This window comes from Notolabrus celidotus, chromosome 8, assembly GCF_009762535.1.
Source record: "Notolabrus celidotus isolate fNotCel1 chromosome 8, fNotCel1.pri, whole genome shotgun sequence".
Taxonomy (NCBI): domain Eukaryota; kingdom Metazoa; phylum Chordata; class Actinopteri; order Labriformes; family Labridae; genus Notolabrus; species Notolabrus celidotus.
This window is the reverse complement of record NC_048279.1, coordinates 8,365,167-8,382,743: the sequence shown is the minus strand read 5'-3', so window position 1 is coordinate 8,382,743 and position 17,577 is coordinate 8,365,167. Positions and strand designations below refer to the sequence as shown.

Genomic DNA, 17,577 nt, shown 5'->3' with positions numbered 1-17,577 from the left:
AATCCATACATACAGATAAATATGTTGGGACATGCTGTAAACTGACCGCACTCACATCCACACACACAGAGAGAGAAGCGGCACCTTGGGGCAGAGAGGTGTTTTAGTGAGATAAAGATGACCCAGGCAGCTAAAACAGCGCTGTGTGCTGGAGGCACGCACAAAGGCAGTGCTGAAGACAGTATGTTCGTGATTGTGTACTTTACGATGCGAGAGGAGTCCCCGGTGTGTCAGTGTTTGCATGAGAAGGCTTTGTGTTAAGGCAGAGCTGAAATCTTACACGGAGAGTTTTACACACAGAGAAAAGAAACATCTTGTTATGTTTGTGGACGTGAGCGCTTCTGATGCCAAACTAGAGCCAGAAACTGAGGCAGTCATTGTCTTGAGTTTTAAATCTTAAATGTTGAACATTAATTTTAAATATATAAACTCCCTGTTCCTTATAAGATAAATTCTGGTCGAACATTTTAACCAATTAAAGTTAAGTGACCTTGACTACCTCACAGAGCACTGGTGGTTCTCTGTACTACTCTCATTACCTCTTACCTGTTAAGCCTGATTTATACTTCTGCGTTGCCCCTAAGCAGCAGGGGCTGACGCAGACATGAGCACCACATACTTGTGGGTCGATGTGTCCGTGTCACTCAGCAATTCTCCGCCGAAACGCTTGAGGGCAGTGCGGTCTCTCTGATAGCCGGTCTCCTGATTCTGGCCCCGCTACAATTTCTGTTTACTTTTCCACAGAGATTCAGAGCGTGTTATGTTAATCTACAGCTGATACATGTTGCTGTTTATCATACAGACATGATTACATGAAGAATAGAGAGGAGGAGATGAAATACATGGCCGATGAGCTGCAGATGTCCGGGACCCTGGAAGTGCTGTAAATGTGGGAAATAAAATGCCGCAGAGTAGACCAACCACAGGGCTTGCAGTCCACTTCGATTCTATGCGTAGTTACATTTTGGAGGAGGTGCAGGTCAGCTACATGTGCAGCCCTCTGCGTAGGTACGGGAGCTACGCAGAGGACTTTTTCTGTCACAGTGGACAACTACTCCTCATCAATTACACCCTTGGTCTGTGGAGTTCCTCAAGGTTCTGTCCTTGGCCCAATTTTGTTCACCTGCTTCCTCTCAGCGATATTATCAACAGCTTCAAAGGTATGTCTTACCACTGTTGTGCAGATGACATTCAGGTACACATTTCATTTACTCCAAATAATATTTACATCCTGTCCAACCTCCTGAGCTGCCTGAGCGCCATCAGAGACTGGATGTCAGACAACTGTTTACAACCGAACACTGATAAAACAGAAGTACTCATATCTGCCCCTGACCACTTAGTACAAGTAGTAAAACAAAATCTTGGTTTGTTGTCTGCTTCTGTCAAACCTACACTCCACAACCTAGGGGTTCCAATTGGACAATCTTTAAGCTTTTACCAACATGTGAGCAATCTGGTTTGCTCCTTTTTTTTACCACCTGAGAAACATTGCTTAGCTTAGGCCCATCATATCCACAGCCCAGGTGGAAATGAGCATACAAGCATTTATTTCCTCCCACTTAGATTACTGCCACTCACTCTTCACTTGTCTCAGTAAAACCTCTCCAAATCGATTACAATTAGTTCAAAATGCTGCCGCCAGACTTCATACCAAATCATCCAAAAGGTCTTATATAACTTCAGAGCAAAGACCAACTGCTTGAAGGTTTCATCTCCGTAGCCTCAGAACAAGCAACCTGAATGGCCTCCATATGTGTGACAGTGCACTGCACCAGGATCCAGTGGCAGAGGTGAGTTCTGTATGAGAGCTCCAAGCACCGCGACTGCCGCACTGGACCTGGATGCCCTGCCAGGTGACTTTGAGGTTGCACCAGAAAAGAGGCTCTTGGCCCAGTCCACAGCTCCACTCCCAAGCGACCCCTGTCATCCTGGTCCGAGATGGTGCATCAAGGCCGGTTTCCAGACTTGATTGAGAGGCTAGCTTCTCCATGACCACAACCGCGGCTAACCCTCCAAAAACACTTCTGGGCGCAACTGGCTAAGACTCGAGCGCTGTGAAGACAGCTCGTCTATCTACCATGAGAAGCACCTGACAGAGGATGCTGCAGGAGGCCGCATTCAGATGCTCGGGGGGGGTCTTCCACCAACCCAGCCACCTCAGTCCTCTACCTCCTATCAGACAACGCACTGCACGCTGCCAGCAGAGCACCAACAAACCCGTCCTGGTAGGCCACCTTTGATTCTTTATCTATCAAAATTTTGCACAGAGTCCCAGCTCTTATGGGATCAGGGTAGTAATTAAGTACAGTACTCCACCTCTAGGCATCAGTATTAGTCTGTTCATAACCATCTGAAAGCTACTCACTGGGACTTTTCTAGATTACTAACTCTGTTGTCCTTAAAACCAGCCTTAATGTTGACCTCTTATAAAATCAAGAACTCTTGCTTTCAGAAGAGAGACCTGTCTTTACAGAGGATCAAATCTCCAGGTTGAAACCCAGGGCATCTTTAAAGTCAGTGGAAGAAAAAAACACCTCGTCCTAGTGCTTCCACAGAAACTTCGTAAACTTCTCTTCTAGCTCCTTCCTCTCCAGCTGTGTTGACTCAGTGCATGAATGGCTCATTTTGAGTTATTGCTTCATTTCCAGAATCTATCTCTCCCTGCCTATTCAATGTCTGTCAGATTTATGAGTATGATTTTTTTATTATTGTTCTTCAGTATGGATATTGATAAAGCTTGTGGCCGGAACTAGGCGGGCTGGAATCAGAGTGACATTTAGGAAGAGAGAGAGACTTGGATGATAAATGCTCTGCCAGGTTCTCGGATTTCGCTCACCTGAAAAGATGATTGTTTCTGGTTGACATTTGAAGCCTGATGCAGAGACCAAAATGTCAAATAAATCTCTTTCCATTTCTTCTTTTTTCTTTGTTCCGTTTTACACACATCAGGGTTGATTTGAACCTACATTTCTAGAGTTGCAGCTGCATGGATTCACAATATTTAATAAAACTGTCCCTCTGTTGGAGTAAAAATCTTCTTAACATTCCTAGAATGTTCAGAGGGAAATGGTAGAGGCAGACAAATAGACAGAAAGAAGCAATTTGAGATGAACAGAGGAATGAGAATAAGAGACGTAAACAGATTCCTATCATTGACCCTCCAGACGTCTGCATGAGGTGGGACACGACACAAATGCTCCCTTCAGTGAGGGAAAAATTAACTGATCTGGCGGGACGTCATCTTGTTTCTCACCTATTTGTATTATTCATTTGTCAGCTCCCCCTTGCCAAACCTCCCATCAAGCATTTTGTGTGAATTAGCTCTTGGTTTTACTCAAGCACCTTCCTTTAGAAAAAGCAGTTCATTGAAAGTTTAGAAAATATCTGCAATCGCCGCTTCAGAAAATGCTCAAGTACTATACTTACCATGTTCTCTTGTGAAAGCAGAATGAGAAGGCTAAGTTCAGCCAACACTTTCTCTTTGCCTTCCTCCACCTCTAAACGATCAGGTGTTTTTCTTGGGATACTCATGGAAAGGTTGCACACCACAGAGTGTAACAGGTTGACAATATGCCGGGGTGTCAGTTAGGTTTAAAGCCTAACAATACTGAGGTCAGGGTTTCGTGAGTCAGATTTCTTTTAAGTCAACCATGCAAAAGTAAAAAAAAAAAACTGAACTTTTTTAGAACCCAAAGAAGAAACTACCATCAACAGTAAACACCTAATAACAACTAAATGACCCAAACAAAGTCAATTTAGATCAATCAGGAGAGAAAAGTTAATGAAGTAAAGATATTTATTTTACAAACATTGGGTGATCTTGAATTATCGTCAGAGTCTCTTTGGTGCTTCAACTCTACAGGGAGATAGAGTGATACAAGGGTGTCTGCTCTGAGCAGCAACAAATCTAATCCCCCATGGAGTTCAGATACCAGTGGTGGAGGTGTTGCCAATGAAGATATCTGGGGTTGATGACATGAAGGAGCTGATAGAAAACTGAGAAGACTTGGTGGTGTAGATGAGATGGTAGAAGTTGTCTAAGGCTGATGATGCTGAAGGACTTAAAGAACTGGGCAGAGACAGCGATATTGCAGTTGATGTCATCTATGGTAGATCAAGTTGCCAAAGCTGGGCGGTGATGGGGAGGTTGAGGTTGAGGGTCGCACATATCAAATGAATGAATGAATGAACTGAAGAAAGAGAGAGCCATATTTAAAATGGGAAGCAGCAAAATGATTGGCTAACAATGAGGTTGTGTTGCACAGCTATTGGATAGGCATTTCCAGGTGGTGAAAACGGCTGATGACCATGTAAGAGTGAGCATGTGTAGAAGAGTGAGCACAATGAATGAAGTGAAATGAACTGTGAAATAGCATGCAGGGTATAGTCTTCCTGTCTGAACTTATTCTAGAGCTTTATTACATAGCTCATTTTTCAACATAAAACAACTAGAGACTAAAAAAAGAAAATGAGAGAAAGAAAAAAACGTCAATGCTAAAGCATTTATCTGAGACGGTCTGTCTCTGCCATCTTCCACTCAACTCAATCTCTCCAAACCAGGAAAACAACACAAAACAAGCCAGCTTCACCCAATGGCCACTCTCTAAATGAGGAGCGACATGGTAGCAATGCCATAAGCTCAGAGAAACAACATAGTCCCCCATTTATGGATGTGTGAATGAACAGAGTTGCGGATACTGTTCAAGATGTGTCAGTGACGTGAACTTGAGTGTGTGAAATGAGCCAATAACAGACAGATCTTCAGGGTGGTGACGTACAGTATCTCACAAAAGTGAGTACACCCCTCACATTTCTGCAAATATTTAATTCTGTCTTTTCATGGGACAACACTGCAGAAATGAAACTTTGATACAATGTAAAGGAGTCAGTGTACAGCTTGTATAACTGTGTAAATTTACTGTCCCCTCAAAATAACTCAACACACAGCCATTAATGTCTAAACTGCTGGCAACAAAAGTGATTACATCCCTAAGTGAAATTGTCCAAATTGGGCCCAAAGTGTCAATATGTGGTGTGGCCACCATTATTTTCCAGCACTGCCTTAACCCTCTTGGGCATGGAGTTCACCAGAGCTTCAAAGGTTGCCAATGTAACCCTCTTCCATTCCTCTATGATGACATCATGGAGCTGGTGGATGTTAGAGACCATGCTCTCTTCCACCCTCCGTTTGAGGATGCCCCACAGATGCTCACTAGGGTTTAGGTCTGGACACAAATTTGGCCACTCCATCACCTTCACCCTCAGCTTCTTTGGCAAGGCAGGGGCCGTCTTGGAGGTGAGTTTGGGGTTGTTATCATGTTGGAATACTGCCTTGTGGCCCAGTGTCCGAAGGGAGGGGATCATGCTCTGCTTCAGTATGTCACAGTACATGTTGGCATTCATGGTTCCCTCAATGAACTGTAGCTCCCCAGTGCCAGCAGCACTCATGCAGCCCCAGACCATGACAATCCCACCACCATGCTTGACTGTAGGCAAGACGCACTTGTCTTTGTACTCCTCACCTGGTTGCTGCCACACACGCATGACACCATCTGAAACAAATAAGTTTATCTTGGTCCCATCAGACCACAAGACATGGTTCCAGTAATCCATGTCCTTAGTCTTCTTGTCTTTAGCAAACTGTTTGCAGGCTTTCTTGTGCATCATCTTTGGAAGAGGCTTCCTTCTAGAACGACAGCCATGCAGACCAATTTGATGCAGCGTGCGGTGTATGGTCTGAGCACTGACAGGCTGACCTCCCACCCCTTCAACCTCTGCAGCAATGCTGGCAGCACTCATACATCTACTTTCCAAAGACAACCTCTGGATATGACGCTTAGCATGTGCACTCAACTTCTTTGGTCGACCATGGCGAGGCCTGTTCTGAGTGGAACCTGTCCTGTTAAACCGCTGTAGGGTCTTGGCCACTGTGCTGCAGCTCAGTTTCAGGGTGTTAGCAATCTTCTTAAAGCCTAGGCCATCTTTATGTAGAGCAACAATTATTTTTTTCAGATTCTCAGAGAGTTCTTTGCCATGAGTTGCCATGTTGAACTTCCAGTGACCAGTATGAGAGAGTGTGAGAGTGATAACGCCAAATTTAACACACCTTCTCCCCATTCTCACCTGAGACCTTGTAACACTAACGAGTCACATGACAACGGGGAGGGAAAATGGCTTATTGGACCCAATTTGGACATTTTCACTTAGGGGTGTACTCACTTTTATTGCCAGCAGTTTAGATATTAATGGCTGTGTGTTGAGTTATTTTGAGGGAACAGTAAATTTACGCTGTTATACAAGCTGTACACTGACTACTTCACATTGTATCAAAGTTTCATTTCTTCAGTGTTGTCCCATGAAAAGATATTATTAAATATTTGCAGAGGTGTGTGGGGTGTACTTACTTTTATGAGATACTGTACATGTGATGTAGGATACCTGAGGATGGCTACTCAACAAACTGGTGTTCTCACTTTCTCTATAAGGTTTATATGTCTGGGCTGTGCTTCATTCATTCATCCCCCTCTCTGCAGACTTTAAGCACTGCATGGTTCATGATCAACAAAAAAAGCAAAGGCTATGCATAACAGATAAAAACTGCCATGGATTGAATACTTTTGTTCACAGTTTCATGAGAGACCAGCAAAGATATTCACGAGGTACTAAGTTTGGGAATAAAAGCTTCTTTTATCCATTTTCAAATCTACTGTGCATTAACAACTTTGCATATTGGTAACAAGAAGATGCATTCATTAATTGGAATTTCAAAATAAATGGAGTGCAACGAGTCTCTGGAGGCAGGGCATGACATCAATAGCACTCTGCAGCCCACCTGAATTATAACCTGAAGCTTCAGAGCAAAAAACACCAAATGAAAAAACTCACCAACAAAAACACATTTACATCATATCAAACATGAAAAATCAGCTCTCCATCCCCATCCACAGAGCACAAACCCCTCCCACACATGACTGTAGGCCTGCACCTCATCCATCATCTGGTAATAAGAGAACTCCACCCTCAGTCAGGCCTTTAGTAGACCCTGCAGAGCTGCCACCAGATCCAGACCACCAGAACCCTGAGTCCTGTTCCTTTGGGTCAGTCAGATGGCCGACTTAGCACAGCCGGATAGAAAGTTCATCTGTGTGTGAACAGTTCTTTAGCCTCACAGAGTGCTTTGGGCCAAAATTTAACAGACCAAAGGAAAAAAGCTCCTCAAATGCCTGAAACCATTATTTTAACAGTTCAGAGGAGCCAGCCTCCAACACTCAACACATTAATGTGCCAGAGTATCATTCTGAGAACACAACAAACACTCCTCTCCAAGCCCACGATTAATGTGTCTGTATGTATGTGTCTGTTCATAGCTATTGTGTGCGATCCTCCCCTGGAGGTCAGCTGTTCGCTTTTTCAATGGGCAGCTGCCTTCTGGGAAAACAGCTGGACCAAAGAACTTAGTCCCCCTGACACTCTCATCCCTGACAGAGACCGGATGTTCAGGACCTTCACACAAAGCTGGTAAATGGCCTTCTTCCCTGCATCCAGAAACTTGTCCAGGTGAGGGGCTCTGAGGGAGAGGAGGCTGTACTTGCTACTCAGTCCACTGTCCACACAGAGTTTGGTTTCTTTAATGTTGCAGCCGAGCAGCACAAACCTTCCCCACTACCCTGGGGACCAGTCTGGTGGAGGCGATGTACATCATCTCGCTCAGTAAGTCCACAGGGGAAGATGTCATCCTAATAAAGTGGCCCAGTTTGGTGAGAGCCTCCCTGACCAGAAAGGTCCACACCCACAAGTTTGTAACAGTACTGCTAATTGTCATAGCCTCAGCTTCTGGCTCTCTTCAGCAGCAGGCCAGCTGTATCCAGCCAGCTGGGACCACAGTTGTAAAGCAGTCTTTGTGCTGTCCAAACTCTGAAGGAGGCAGTCTTGGTCTGGATGATAACAAGCCCCTGCCTACCTTTAGCAACAGACAGGCGGAGGCCTGCTGCCCTGATCCAGAGGTTACTGGACCAGAAAAAGTCTAGGATGGCCCTCTGAATGTCCTCAATCGGACCTCCTGGTGGAGTCATAAGACTGTGCCAGAGAGTTGAGGCAACTAAGTTATTGGCAACCAAAACTCTTCCCCTACAACTGCGGAAGCAACCATTTTCTTTAATCCCTCCGAGTCCTCTAAAAAACGTAGGTACCAAAAAATATCCCACAACTTCAGCCCTTCCCTTCCCCACTGAAGACCCCCAAGCAGACTTGGCACTGTCTGATCCCTGCACAAACCCAACAACAAAGCTTCACTTTTTCCCCACCTCTCATGAAGGGTCAGGGTGTTCTGCAGACACTGAACGTCCCCCTGGCTGGAGATAAAATTGTTTACATCATCTGCATAAGCAGAAATCATAGGGGGACGCTTAACACCACAGGACCTGAGCAAAGAGAGCCTGCTGAGCCTGCTGAGCTGACCCTTTAACCTTCACAGCAAGAGTTCAGAAGTCAACCGGCCGGAGATGACACAGCCCTGTCTTATCCCTTGCCATACAGGGATTGGTTGACTCAACCCTGCCATTAGTGAGCAGAGTTGTGTTTTCTGTAATGTTGTTGTATTTTGCCCCTTCAGGGCCACCATATTAGACCCATAACATGAACACAAAGTCCAAATGATGCACATGGCTCTTATGTGAATGGAAGGCAGGCCTGATCTACTAAGATCTCAAATAACGAGCGCTATATTGTGTGTGCAAACTACATTGCACGTGCTACTTCTGGGCATGTTGCGGGTGATCTGCTATGATTGCATGCGCAAATGATAACAAGTGCAAAAGTGGAACAGACCGCCCTATTTTAATGAGGATTTTGCGTGTGCTATCGGCTGTCACCATGGAGAGTTTTAGAGAGCAGAGTGGCCGCAAACAAAAAATGAAGTTTGAAGCCATGGAGTTGGAGGTCTTGGTGGAGGAGGCAAATAAACACATCGGTGAACTCCAGCAGAGACACCTGAGCGATTTGGGAGACCATCTGTGAAAAGCTGAAAGCTGTGAAAAAAACAGAAGATCTGCCGATGAAATCAAAAGAAGATGGCAAGATATCCGCAAAAGAAAAAAAGGAAAATGTTTTCCATATTACAATATCAGCGCATTTCTAATATTAGACACATTTAATTAGTTCAAAAGTTAGCCACTCTTGCTCTAGCTATTAAATTGGGAAGTCAATCGCAGTTTGAAATAACCAGGTCCAGAAAAGTTAGGCGCCACTTTGATGAGGACAGTCGCCTCACTGACAGAGAGAGAAACTTTCGGGTGACCGTTTTTAATGCCTCTCTTGATATCATCATCCAGCAACTGTCCCAAAGATTCACCAGCTTAAATGGAACTGTGAACATGTTTGAGGCAATTTACCCCAACACACTGCTGCAAGCACACGATGAGGAGTTACACCAAGCTGCCTGGTGGCTTAGTGAGCATTACAGTCAGGCCATCGCCCCCAGCTTTCCTGGCCAGCTACTTTATTTTAGAACCTCTTTCAGGGACCAGATACCAAAGCAAAAGTCTGTTGCGAATCTGGCAAAAATGCTCATTGTCAACCACCCGACAGTAACTTCTGCATTGAGTGAGGTTTGCAACACCCTCCTTTTATTTTTGACTCTTCCCATCACCGTTGCAACTTCTGAGCGCTCATTCTCCAAGTTAAAACAAATTAAAAACCTCCTGAGGAGTACGGTGGGACAGGAGAGTACTTCATATAGATTTTTTGTTTGTATGTGAACATGTGGGCCGCTGTACCAATTCTACTAAACTTTATATCTGTTGATACAGTGACCTACTGTGCTCTCATTAGTTGAAAAAGTTAAAGTGGGTGTCAGAATGATGCGGTCGCTATCCGTGGTGCTGAACTGCTTTGAATTTGTGTTGTTTTATTATTTTTTTACTACAAGAAAATGCAGTGTTGCAAGGAATTTCTCCATAGGAGATGCGGCATGGCTCCTTTTTGTGACTGGCTTCAAATCAGCCCTTGGGTCATCCAGTAGCTCAAAAATGGCATTGCTGGATAGACGATATGTCTCTACTATTTTTATTTCTGACAGCCCAAATGTGTTGACAATGCGCACAGCTGATTCTCTCTCTCCGTCGTCTGTCATTGTATTTCTGCCTCCTTCTGGCAACAGTGACCACAGCCATGTGTGCGTAACGCTGTGTCAGTTTAGACCTGCCTTTCTAACGTGCTAAATATAGACGCAAAAACACCACAAAACTTAAGGTTTGATAAATCACACTGCGTGTGCTGAATGATTACATTTGCATCTCCTCCTCCCAGTATTTTGCGCATTCTGATAATCTGCATGTATTCTGCATATTCATGAAGGCAAACACACTAAATGGATAGCAAGTGCTATTTTGCTCACAGTGGACTGACAGACGCAATCCTCGGTGCTCCCGGTTAGTACGTCAGCTTTGCGATCGCTATCAAGTTTGCACATGTTTTTATACACGCAAACCTTTAGTAGATCGGGCCCTTTGTGTACTAAGTTTTTGTTAGATTTTCTTGTTTTTAACTTGTGACCGCAGAGTATTTTTATTCATGTTAAAGGTTAAATCATTCCCTTCAGTCAGGTTGTTTATAATGAATATAATAATAAAAAAACACAAAAACATCCTGAACAAAGGGTGCAGTATGTGTCAAAAGACTGAATTAAAAAATCTGTTTTATTTTTCTATGCGCTGTGAAGCTTTTGCCACAGGTAAAACTATTTATTCATGCTTGAGGTGACCACTTTGAGCACTGTGAAAAGACTGCAATAAAAGCTCCCCTGTGGCTCCCACATCCTGCCTCACTGCCTCCTTTTGTTACCTAGATGCAATGGATTGTATGAATTCAATATAAATGTACATACATTTTTGTATGTACACTTTGTATACACTCCTGCCATCCTCCTTTAAAACCTTCCCAACCTATGAAAAAATGCCTTGAAGTGGATGTTTGTCAACGATTTATAACATAGATAAAACCATGCCATTCTTCAACCACAGGAACAAATAATGCAAACAAAAATGAATGCAGACACTTCCTGTCATTGATTATATACTGCCTACAGCAGCTGTGTAAATATAATTGAAGTACCTGCTATGAATTTAATTGGCTTTTAATTTATAATATTTTATCCATCTGAGAAATCTACATGATCGATTGATAAATCTGCCCTCCAGCAAAATCCCTCCCGTGACTGTCGCCTCCGCACACACACTCTACCAAGAAACACTCACACATACACACACAGATACAGGGACATGCTCAGGTACGTCCAGGCTCAACGATTATTATATGTGAGATCTTTCCCGTTATTCTAACACTACCTCCGTCAGTGTTTTAAAAGTTCTGAGGTCATTCAGATTTGTTGGATCATTTTGATTCTTCAAAGAAAAAAACGGGGGGTAAGGTGCAAGTGTGTGTATGTGAGTAGCCTATATGTTTGTGAGGGGTGGGAGCAGAGGGCAATATCATGGTTCCCACGCGTCCTGGAAAACCTGAAAAACAGTTGACCAGTTTTCCAGTACTGGAAAACACCTGGAAAATGGGAGAAAAGGTAAAATGTCCTGGAAAATCACATATAGTCATGGAAAATGATTCCAACATGGCTGCGTTTGATCTGACCTGTTTTTATGAGAAGCCTTATAATTGCCCGATTGTGTGCATTTATTCTGTTACAAAATCATTCTCACCCTGACCCTAAGGTTATGATTAGGGTTAGGGTTTTGATTAGGGTTAGGGTTAAAGTTAGGGTTGTGATTAGGGTTAGGGTGAGGGTTGTGATTAGGGTTAGGGTTAGGGTTGTCATTAGGGTTAGGGTTGTCATCAGGGTTAGGGTTGTCATTAGGGTTAGGGTTAGGATTAGGGTTAGGATTAGGGTTAGGGTTGTGATTAGGGTTAGGGTTAGGGCTGTGATTAGGGTTAGGGTTGGGGTTAGGGTTAGGGTTGTGATTAGGGTTAGGGTTGTGATTAGGGTTAGGGTTGTGATTAGGGTTAGGGTTGTGATTAGGGTTAGGGTTAGGGTTGTGATTAGGGTTAGGGTTGTGATTAGGGTTAGGGTTGTGATTAGGGTTAGGGTTATGATTATGATTAGGGTTAGGATTGTGATTAGGGTTAGGGTTGTGATTAGGGATAGGGTTAGGGTTGTGATTAGGGTTAGGGTTAATGTTGTGATTAGGGTCGGGGTTAGGGTTAGAGTTGTGATTAGGGTTAGGGTTGTGATTAGGGTTAGGGTTAGGGTTGTCATTAGGGTTAGGGTTGTCATCAGGGTTAGGGTTGTCATTAGGGTTAGGGTTAGGATTAGGGTTAGGATTAGGGTTAGGGTTGTGATTAGGGTTAGGGTTAGGGTTAGGGCTGTGATTAGGGTTAGGGTTGGGGTTAGGGTTAGGGTTGTGATTAGGGTTAGGGTTGTGATTAGGGTTAGGGTTGTGATTAGGGTTAGGGTTGTGATTAGGGTTAGGGTTAAAGTTAGGGTTGTGATTAGGGTTAGGGTGAGGGTTGTGATTAGGGTTAGGGTTAGGGTTGTCATTAGGGTTAGGGTTGTCATCAGGGTTAGGGTTGTCATTAGGGTTAGGGTTAGGATTAGGGTTAGGATTAGGGTTAGGGTTGTCATTAGGGTTAGGGTTAGGATTAGGGTTAGGGTTGTGATTAGGGTTAGGGTTAGGGCTGTGATTAGGGTTAGGGTTGGGGTTAGGGTTAGGGTTGTGATTAGGGTTAGGGTTGTGATTAGGGTTAGGGTTGTGATTAGGGTTAGGGTTAGGGTTGTGATTAGGGTTAGGGTTGTGATTAGGGTTAGGGTTGTGATTAGGGTTAGGGTTATGATTATGATTAGGGTTAGGATTGTGATTAGGGTTAGGGTTGTGATTAGGGATAGGGTTAGGGTTGTGATTAGGGTTAGGGTTAATGTTGTGATTAGGGTCGGGGTTAGGGTTAGAGTTGTGATTAGGGTTAGGGTTGTGATTAGGGTTAGGGTTAGGGTTGTCATTAGGGTTAGGGTTGTCATCAGGGTTAGGGTTGTCATTAGGGTTAGGGTTAGGATTAGGGTTAGGATTAGGGTTAGGGTTGTGATTAGGGTTAGGGTTAGGGCTGTGATTAGGGTTAGGGTTGGGGTTAGGGTTAGGGTTGTGATTAGGGTTAGGGTTAAAGTTAGGGTTGTGATTAGGGTTATCGTGAGGGTTGTGATTAGGGTTAGGGTTAGGGTTGTCATTAGGGTTAGGGTTGTCATCAGGGTTAGGGTTGTCATTAGGGTTAGGGTTAGGATTAGGGTTAGGATTAGGGTTAGGGTTGTGATTAGGGTTAGGGTTAGGGCTGTGATTAGGGTTAGGGTTGGGGTTAGGGTTAGGGTTGTGATTAGGGCTAGGGTTGTGATTAGGGTTAGGGTTGTGATTAGGGTTAGGGTTAGGGTTGTGATTAGGGATAGGGTTAGGGTTGTGATTAGGGTTAGGGTTGTGATTAGGGTTAGGGTTATGATTAGGGTTAGGATTGTGATTAGGGTTAGGGTTGTGATTAGGGATAGGGTTAGGGTTGTGATTAGGGTTAGGGTTAATGTTGTGATTAGGGTCGGGGTTAGGGTTAGGGTTGTGATTAGGGTTAGGGTTAGGATTAGGGTTAGGGTTGTGATTAGGGTTAGGGTTAGGGTTGTGATTAGGGTTAGGGTCAGGGTTAGGTTTATAACTAGACTTAAGCATACAGAACCAGAATCAAACTCAACAAGAACCGAACCAGAACCGAACCAGAACCGAACCGTACCAGACCAGACCAGACCAGACCAGACCAGACCAGAACCAGAACCGAACCAGAACTGTACCAGAACCGGAACCGAACCGGAACCGAACCAGAACCGAACCGGAACCGTACCAGAACCGTACCAGAACCGTACCAGAACCGAACCAGAACCGAACCGGACTTGAACCAGAACCAAACCAGAACCAAACCAGAACCGTACCAGAACTGAACCAGAACCGAACCGGAACCGAACCAGAACCATACCAGAACCGAACCAGAACAGAACAGAACCATACCAGAACAGAACCAGAACCGAACTCAAGCAAACTGAACCAAAACCAGAACCAAACTCAACCAAACAGAACCAGAACCAACTCAGGTAAACAGAAACAGAACCAACTCAAGCAAACAGAACCAGAACCAGAACCAAACTCAAGCAAAAAGAACCAGAACCAAACTGGAGCAAACATTATTAATGTCCTCAGGTTGGCATTGAGAAACATCCGATGCCTCAGCTTGGATGGGCTGATCTGATTTCTCCTCTCAGTGAGTATTTGCCCCGTCTTCAAGAAGACTCTCTCAGAAGGAACAGATGAAGCCAGGATACACAGCCTCCCCTCCATTACCTTTATCCTATATCCTCACATGTGATTGTCCACATGGCCACCATGCTGACCAATCAAAACGAAGTTCTGCTGTGAGCAGAGCTGGGGCTGAGCACTGTGAGAGCTAAGCAGCGATAGGAAAAAACTGGGAGCCGGCTCTCTCTTGATGCGAGCCGGTTCTTCTGATTCATTATAAAGCATCGGCTCTCAGAGCCACAACACTAATGCGCTTCATCTGTGTTACAATTATGAGGGGGCCATGGACAATTTTCTCACCTGTAAGGGGTCCCTGGCTCCAAAAAGCTTGAGAACCCCTGCTCTAGCTAGTAGGAGTGCAAACTCCCGATAGTGAAAACAAACGGAACAAAAAGAGCGACACAGCTGCTCAGAAACTCCACGTTGTAGACATCGCTGATCATAATAGACATCGCCATGCAGGAAGACAGTTTACATTTTTTTTAAATCTCTGAGAGATCTTCAAATACAGAGTGCATCTTTACACTGGTGATGGTGAAAATGTCCTTGAAATGTCCTGGAAAATGATCTCTGGAAAAGAGTGGGAACCCTGAATATGATTAGGTAAAGGTAGTGTTTGTAACATTAAGGAGCTTTTATAAGAACAGATTTGGTAAAATTGAGTATAATATTCACAAGTATGTTTAAATCAGAGCATAATTATGATTATATCACAATATGACGGACATGGGAATGTTTGTGAGTGGTCGAACCTTTGTCTGGGATAGTTACTTAGTAAATACATTCCGTTGCTTAGGGCTGCTTTAGTGGCTGCTTGTTGCAGCAGCTCTCTCTTTGTTGCTGTTTTTTCAACCTTTTTTCATATCTGTTTAGTTCTCTTTGTATTTGGAGCCTCTCATGTCTCATTTGTTAGCCATAAACACCAAACTGGCTACGTTTGCAGTGGTGTTTTTCGCTATTTTTGTTCCTGTCTGTGTCTGGAGATCCTGCATGTATCCATGGTAACATTGTTTACATACGAGATCAGCTGTTGCATGCCCGTAGCATGTTGATGCTAAACGATACTAGGCCCGATGTTCCCTGCGAGTTGAGGAGAAGGAGGCATGGACGACGTGCTGGTATTGAGGTGCAAGCTAAGAAAAGACGACATCGACCTGTCCTTCCACCCACTATTATGGGGACTGTAAGATCTATCTACGATAAGGTGGACGAGCTAACCCAGCACCAGAGGGAATACTAGCAGAGTAGCATCATGCTAACAGAGCTAACACCGGACACGAACGCCACATTGGAAAGATTAAACCTGCTGTGGGCGGACAGGATACAGGAGAGCAAGACTGAACACACTGGTGAAGAAGGCCAGCTCAGTCCTGGACCCTGTGGAGGTGGTGGCTGATGGGAGGATTATGGACAATCTGTCGTCTTTGATGAACATTTCTTTTTTAGATATAAATTCTGATAGATTAGATATATATTGACATAGAGTGGTCTACACCTCCTATGTTTGTAAAAGTATCTTGAGATAACGTTTGTTGTGATTTGGCATTATACAAATAAAGATTGATTGATTGATTGATTGATAAATTAAGTCACCTGTAAAGCTTCTTATTTAAGTCTCTGCTGACGTTATGTTGGTTAAAAACAGTTGTCAAATCAAGTTGGCTGCTGATAAGCTATGTTAATTAAATAATATCAGCTTAGAAGAAATATTTACTCTTGTACGATCTCCCTCTCCTGCTTCTACCTGTCGGCCTCTCTCTCTTCTCAGCTGGTTACTGTGGGTAGCCCAAACTAAGGACCAATTTTTGATTTAAACAAGGTAATGTCCTGATCAGACCACATTAGCTACTAGCATACTGGAACCATCACTCAAATAACACAATAACATATGTGTTTTAAACATGTGCTTGAGACATTTCAAAGCATAATTTGTCAGTACTTGCATGGCCATTATTTTCTTTTCATGGACCGTTGTTAATTGGGGGATCTGCCTGTGAAAAAGTTTCCCCATGTCTATTCATATCTATCCTGTCTATTCATGTCTACCCTGTACATATTAGTCATGCCCCTGTATATATTAGTCATGTCCTGTACATATTAGTCATGCCTATTCGTTGTTCTTTTGTATTTATAGCTGATGTTATTGTTATTCCTTTTTATTTTTTTTATTTTGTATGTCTTATTCTTATGCCTTGTACAAAGAGAGCACAGTTTACCCAAGTCAAATTCCTTGTGTGTTCAAGCATACCTGGCCTATAAAGCTGATTCTGATGTGAACCACAATCCCCCTCAGCAGAGTGAATAGGCTAAGTTAGGCCACCTGTGCCTGGCTGGTTAGTGTGGAGCTCTTGATGAGTGTATTGCACCACAAACAGGGTGGTACTGTTATGCTTTGTATGTTGAATTGGTATGATGTCTTTTGATTTCCCACTTAAAAATCTTTTCATGATTTACTTCCAGTGGTTTATTCCAATTAGACCAACTAGAAGACCAACATTATTCTTTACAGCCATTTGACCCATTCTTTCATAATTATCAGCACAATGGACCAATAAAAGGGCCAACATAATAACCTTGTTTTGAGTTAGCTTTTGTTCAGAACCCCAAGTGGTACTCTAAAAGCAATTCCTAGTGAAATACCACTGCGCTGTAACAATAAAAATACTCTCTTTATAGATGAAACCATGTGACAGCAATATTACTCTTGGCTTTGGGCATATCTTTTAAATTTTTATGTGGATTTGCATGACATTTTTGATGCCAATTTGAAAAGGACTCCTGTAGAGGGAGATCAGAGGATACATGGAGACGATAAATGAAATTGAAACTGATTAAACAGCAATCACAGGTCAATGAACATAATCCTGGATAACTTATGGCCATATCTGTCAATTAGACATTACGGAGGGCAGAACAACTTGCTCCACCCTTATCCATCAGCACGTTCTGTTGTCATGTCACAAATGTCAGTTTCACTGTTGGCCATGTGTTATTCAAGAGGAACATCCAGGTTCAGTCAGTCATGCAGGGCAACATCATTCACTTGATTTGTGACTCATCCAACTGCATATTTTTCTCCAGAAAAAACATCCTTCCTTCCATCCATTCATTTTTTTATTGCATCCCCAAGGATGGGTCACAAGAGGAGCCAGCCAAGAAAGTTCACACATCCCTCTCCGCCTAAATCTATGATTGAATTTCAAATCGACCCAACCTTTATTTATACTGGAGAGGAAAACAACATTTACAACAA

The 17,577-nt window shown here is 43.5% G+C and overlaps 1 long non-coding RNA gene across 1 annotated transcript; it reads left to right on the top strand.

Annotated features, from left to right (window-relative positions):
* Nucleotides 1-1,805: 1,805 nt before the first annotated feature.
* On the top strand, nt 1,806-2,917 carry LOC117817954. The gene is made up of 2 exons (XR_004632271.1): nt 1,806-2,228; nt 2,456-2,917. It is a non-coding gene; the product is annotated as an uncharacterized LOC117817954 (long non-coding RNA).
* The last annotated feature ends 14,660 nt before the right edge of the window (nt 2,918-17,577 follow it).